The sequence below is a fragment of the Neofelis nebulosa genome, chromosome 1 (genome assembly GCF_028018385.1).
Source record: "Neofelis nebulosa isolate mNeoNeb1 chromosome 1, mNeoNeb1.pri, whole genome shotgun sequence".
NCBI classification, from domain to species: domain Eukaryota; kingdom Metazoa; phylum Chordata; class Mammalia; order Carnivora; family Felidae; genus Neofelis; species Neofelis nebulosa.
The window spans coordinates 212,780,633-212,786,539 of NC_080782.1; positions in this window are offsets into that span (position 1 = coordinate 212,780,633).

Here is a 5,907-nt window from a genome sequence, read left to right on the forward strand (position 1 = left end):
TTAGCAAAGTAATGTTTTTCTCCCAGCCTATCATTTACTTTCCTGGTTTTCTTACTTCCTACACTGCTTTGCTTTTGCAGAGATTCCATCTTACCTTATACTTTCCTTTATCATGAAGCTAAAGTTCTATAATGTTAATTTTCAAGAATAGTAGTTATCCTTTCTTTTACCATATCTTATTTTCACTATTTACAAATCCATGTATTTATTTGCCTACTATTTACATGCTGTAGATTACAAGATGTACCATATGTGTTGGCAACCTGTAATTTTAGAATCTTAAGAAAAATGAAAGTTTCCAAACAAAAGAAAAAGCTTACCAAAGGTAATACCCTGGAGATCAGACAGGGTTTATTCATTATGTCTGAGCCTGGGGCATTCCAAATGCCTTCTAGCAATTTGTTTTTGCAAGTTCAATTAATTTTAAACATGAAAAAAGTTTTGCTTCCAAATTATACAGTGGATCCAATTATTTAATATTTATATCATTGAGCTCTAAAAGAAAATTCAAGGAAGCAAAGAAAACACATGAATTTTAGCATTTGGTCCTACTTTTATTTTGAGAAATACATTGTTTTGATACATTATAAACATGAATTGAATTTCACTTATTCTTACAACATTAAAAAAGGAAGTTAAAGATTTTCTATGGATTATTATAATTATTTTCTGTTCTTTTTCTAATAACACACAACAGCATTTCTTCTGCTGTAAATCATGTATAAAATTAGAAAAAAAACAAAATTACCAAGATCAATGAATAGATTTCAGTAAGGATGATGCAGATACTTAGATTGTAATGATGGCCCACCATAATCTTTGCACATTTAATTTGGTAGCAATAGTTCTATCTTATGATGATCATTCCCCTTTTTCCCCTAGAGTTTAATATTCTCTTTTTTTTTCAAAATAAACACCTTATACATACGCATTCAAATGACAGATTGTTGTTACATAAGATTATTTTAACTCTATCTAAACTGTAAATCCTTCATACCATGCCTAATACTATAGAATACTACAGTGTGAGAATGACTCAGCATAAGGCAAACAAAATTGCAAAAACTAACTTTGAATAGGGAGACATAAGAAGGTGTATGTTTTCATTAATTCCTATGCATAGGGAAATCTAGTTGATGCAAATCTAGGTGATGTATTGAACATACATGCAGGCCTTCACTCTCTCCTGAAACTCACTGAAATGATAATGAAGTGTTCAGAAATGGATAAGGCCAGAGAATAGCAGAGGAAATGACAACAGATGAGAAATGCCAACCAAAGTTTGGAAGATGGAAAGCAGATTTACAGTGTAACTCAGCAGATGTGGGAAAGCTGAAAACTTGACTGCAGGCTGGTGGGCATCAAGAAGCTGGCCTATAAGACTTGAGAATGCAGACTTGAAGAATAACACAATGGGTTTACAGTTCATATTCACTTTGTGTGGAGAGCTGATGGCCTGCCCCTAACTCTAAGTATACTTGGAGGTTTGCTCTCTGCAGAGGTTGCATGAGAAAGTCCCTAAACTCAAGTGCACCAGGGACAGACAAAGGAACCTTGCATCCTAATCACTTTGACCCCCATCCTTTCCAGCATTTGATTCATAGAAAGCTGGCACCCAGGCTTATACACAAAGCTTAGGGCACTCAGATAGCAAAGAACTGAAACTACTGAAAACTGTTTACCAACAAAACAATTGGGTCTCTGCTTGATTCTCTTCTGGTAGGTGGAATAATGGACTTTAAAGATATCTAGATCCTAATACCTGGATGATGTCAGTATGTTACCTTGCATGACAAGGGAGTTTGCAGATGTGATTAAGGATCATAAGTTAAGGATAAGGAAGTTATCCTGCATTATCCAGATGGCCCCAATTTGATCACATGGGTCCTTAAAAGCAGATAACCTCTCCTGGCAGTAGTCAGTAGGAGGTGTGAGTATGCAAGAAGGGTTCAAATGATGTGAAAAGAAGTGGACCCACCCACTATTGCTAGATTTGAAGATGGAGAAGGAGGTCTAGGAAGCAGGGAATGTGAGTGGCTTCTGTCAAGAAGGTAGAAAAAGGAAGTAAATGGATTTTTCTTTAGAGCTTCCACAAGGCAACATGGCCCTGTGAACACCTTGATTTTAGCTCAGTGGGATTTGTGTTGGATTTCCAACCTACAGAACTGTAGACTAATCAATTTGTATTGTTTAAGCCACCAAGTTTGAGGTAATTTGTTAAAGATAGCAATTGGAAATGAGTATGTCCAGCCTCACAACCCCTCACTCAACAAGCCCTGCACATGCCCAGGGCTTTCAGTCTGTATTTAGATCCTCTCTTGGAAATATGAATGGAAGTCCTGCAATGCCAGCCATTTTAGAAAAGCCTCTAATAGCAAAGACAGAACAAAGTGAGCAAACCACTGAGGTAACAGAAATAAAATGGTAAGTAGAGCAAAACAAAGCGAATGCACTGCGATTATGTCACTGAGGTAGGAGAAAATTTTGCCTCCATGGATCCAAGTTACAAAAACCAAATGCTTAGATGAAATTAAAAGTTACCTTCAGAAAGTAACAAAGTTTTAAAGGTTCCTTGTATATGTCTATGTTTTCTGAGGAAATCTTTCAGAGGGCAGAAGAAAAAGATCAAGAAATGGAAGATAGGAAAGAAAATTTGAAGCTAAACCAGGAGCTCCATTTTTCTCCTCACTATTATCTTACTCTGTGAGGGAAGCTCCAGAAATAGGATCAGAGAAAAAAAGAGGAAGAAATTACCAAGAAATATTAGAGGAAAAAAGAACATGACTTTCTAGACTGAAAAGGCTTATCAGGGGCCCAGCAAAATGAATGAGAAATGACCCACACCAGACATCATCAGGAAATTTCTAAATAATTGAGAATAAAAAGAGATTTTGAAGACATCCATGGGAAAGAAAAAAAAAAACATTGTACACTTTAACTCAAACATACGGAATTAGGCTTCTCAACAGTAAAAAGCTAGATGATAAAGAAAGGCTATCTTCAGAATATGGAGGTCAAATGTTGTCAAACAAGCAGTCAGTATCACATTAAACTTTCAGTCATGTGTGAGGCTAAAATTAAAAGAAACCTTAGGTATACACATTTTCAAGAATTTTCCCATTCACACCAAGTTTCTAATTTCTCTGAAACAATTAAAATAACATATTAATATAGCATAGTATAACAACCTAGGATAGGACAAATGCCCCCCCCCCCCCCCGGCCAGGGTGATATCCATGCAGCAGACCTAGAAAGCAGCTGGTCCAGACATGAGAAGGACCTAAAAGTCTCCAGAGAGGATATAGCCAAGAAAATAATATATCTCTCTGATAAATTATGTGATTTCTTTTTTTAAATATTGAATGGATATTTATACTTCCCTTGTAGGGGTTTCGGCTGAATCCTGATAGTGACAAAGAAAATGAAACAAGTGATAAGTAAGGCAATTTTCCCTCCAGAGTCAACAGAAATGTGCTTGAAAAAGAATATAATCTGAGTGAACCTCATGACTTAGCACTGAATAATATTTACATTGTGTTAACAATACAAACAAAATTTTCTTTAAAAATTAATAAAATTACATAAAAAGGATAGGAAGTGGAGTGTGTGTAGATGTTTACATATGTATAGGTGTACACATGCTCAGTGAATGATAGAAGGTGGGTTCTAGAACAAAACCCTGAACTTTCATAGAAAGAAATCATAGGTAATATATTTTTAAAAAAATAAAACACATCAGAGGAACACCAACTTTAGAAATGAAAATAACCAAAAAAGTTTAGTTATTAATTTTTCAGAAGGGTGTGGGAAGCAGGGATAAGGAAAGGTAATCTGGAGACTGATTCCCTCCCCCCAACCCTGTTAAAATATTTGAATCTTATTATGCCATAAAACAAATTTTAAATATAAGAAGTGTTCTCCATGAAAAGATGTGGTAAGGAGAATCATGGATAGTTATGCTTTGATTTTCCATTGAAAAGTGTACTTCAATAGCAGGTAATTACAACTGAAATAAGAATTTAGCAACCAGAAACTGCTTTATAATCTGTACATAGGTTATGAAATAATCAAATAGACAATATTAAACCATTTTTTCTCACCTGCCAATGTAATTTACTAAAAGTCTTCTGATAATAAATTAACATTGACTTTCAGATTTAATGAGTTCATTACAATAGTCATTAATGTAATACTGAAATTCAGAGTGAAATACAAACTCAATTTAAGTAAGAGATCTAAATTGTACTATTAACCAATTATTGCTTCAGAAAGTCCAGTCATACAGACAGTGACTGTTGTCAGTCCCTCTGTTAAGATAAGTAGTTCACATCTCTAGTTTAATGTATTTCTCCATGTTTATTGATGTGACAGATATGGGGGCTTAATTGGGCTTTTTCTTATTTTAAAACCTTTATAGGCGGCATTATGGGGATTTTATTCGCATATTAAGGTATCCCACAACTTTTTTGTATACATAACTTCCTAATTTTGCATAAGTAAATAGAAGTGATGCTTCAAGCCTGTATTTCACCAGAAACAACATCCACAGGTACTTTTCTAAATAAGAACTTGCTGAACTGCAAGTTGTTTGTCAACATAAACCGTGAGAAATCCCGGTGAGGACTTCCAATGAGGAGGCCTGGACATTTTGCATTCTGTCAATGGATTGCTGTGTATGCGTTTGGGGCATCTTGCGACTCAAGTTTCAGCTTCTTTAGAGAAGTCTATGAGCCACTACTTTTGAGGGAGTCTAAAGATAATTTATTTCTTGATCAAGCCAGTAATAGCACTTATACATCTATACAAGTACTGCCCCTGAACATTGATACATGATCTAAATCTACCTTCCTGGTTCACAGATGGCTTGGTTTATTTCCATTTGTGGATATCTAACTATATCTAGAAGGATTTGAGTAAAATGAGACTTAAGTAAATTATTCCTATTTTTTACAGTGAGTTTCACTTGAGGAAGTCCAGCTTACCCTTGCCCAGGGACCACAAAGATCTCCTTGGTGTTTTCTAATTCTGGTATAGATACTGCCAAAGTCGGCAGATATTTCACTTGTTTAAAATAAAAACAGTCACTCAGAAGCCTCCCCTTTCATAGCTGTATTTTATATTTCAAACATGTAGATATTCTCAGACAGTGGGAAAACCATTTGATTCCCTAGAGGATGTTGTGGCCAATGAAATTATGGATTACATTATATTCAGAAACAACATGATTTAATAACTTGATTTGTGTATTCCAGAAACCTTAACTCTTTCCTTAGAGGTGTCAGAGGCAGAATTTGAATCCAAGTCAACATAATACCGAAACCTTCAAAGTAATTTATACCTTGAATACAGTTGGGGATGCTACTGGCTTCAGCGAGGGAGCTTTCTACGCTTGAACCAGACCACAATTCTTCTTTTGTTTTCTTGGGTGGGGAAATAGGAAAAATGAGCTGTCTCCACCATGAATGTTCTAGCCCAAGAGCTATTTTACCCATGCTGTTTAAGGGGGAAAAACGTAGTGGAAGTCTTTTCATCTACCTATCTTTCATCTACTGAAAGTTTTGTTTGCCTGCTACTTTTAAATGTTTATTTTGGAGGTGCATCTGGGTGTCCGGTTAAGCACCTGGCTCTTGATTTCTGCTTGAGTCATGATCTCACAGTTGATGAGACTGATCTCCGAATAGGGGTCTGCACTGAGAGTGTGGAGACTGCTTGGGATTCTATCTCTCCCTCTCTTTCTCTGCCCTTCCCCTGCTCACATGCTCACTCGCTCTCAAAATAAAAAAAAATGAAAAAATGTTTATTTTAGAAGCCATAGAAATCCTTGCTTTGAGTGTTTCAAAAAAGGGGAAAAATTAGTAATTGGATGTCCTCCTTATCGAAGCTCTCCGTCTCTGAGAAGATTACAGA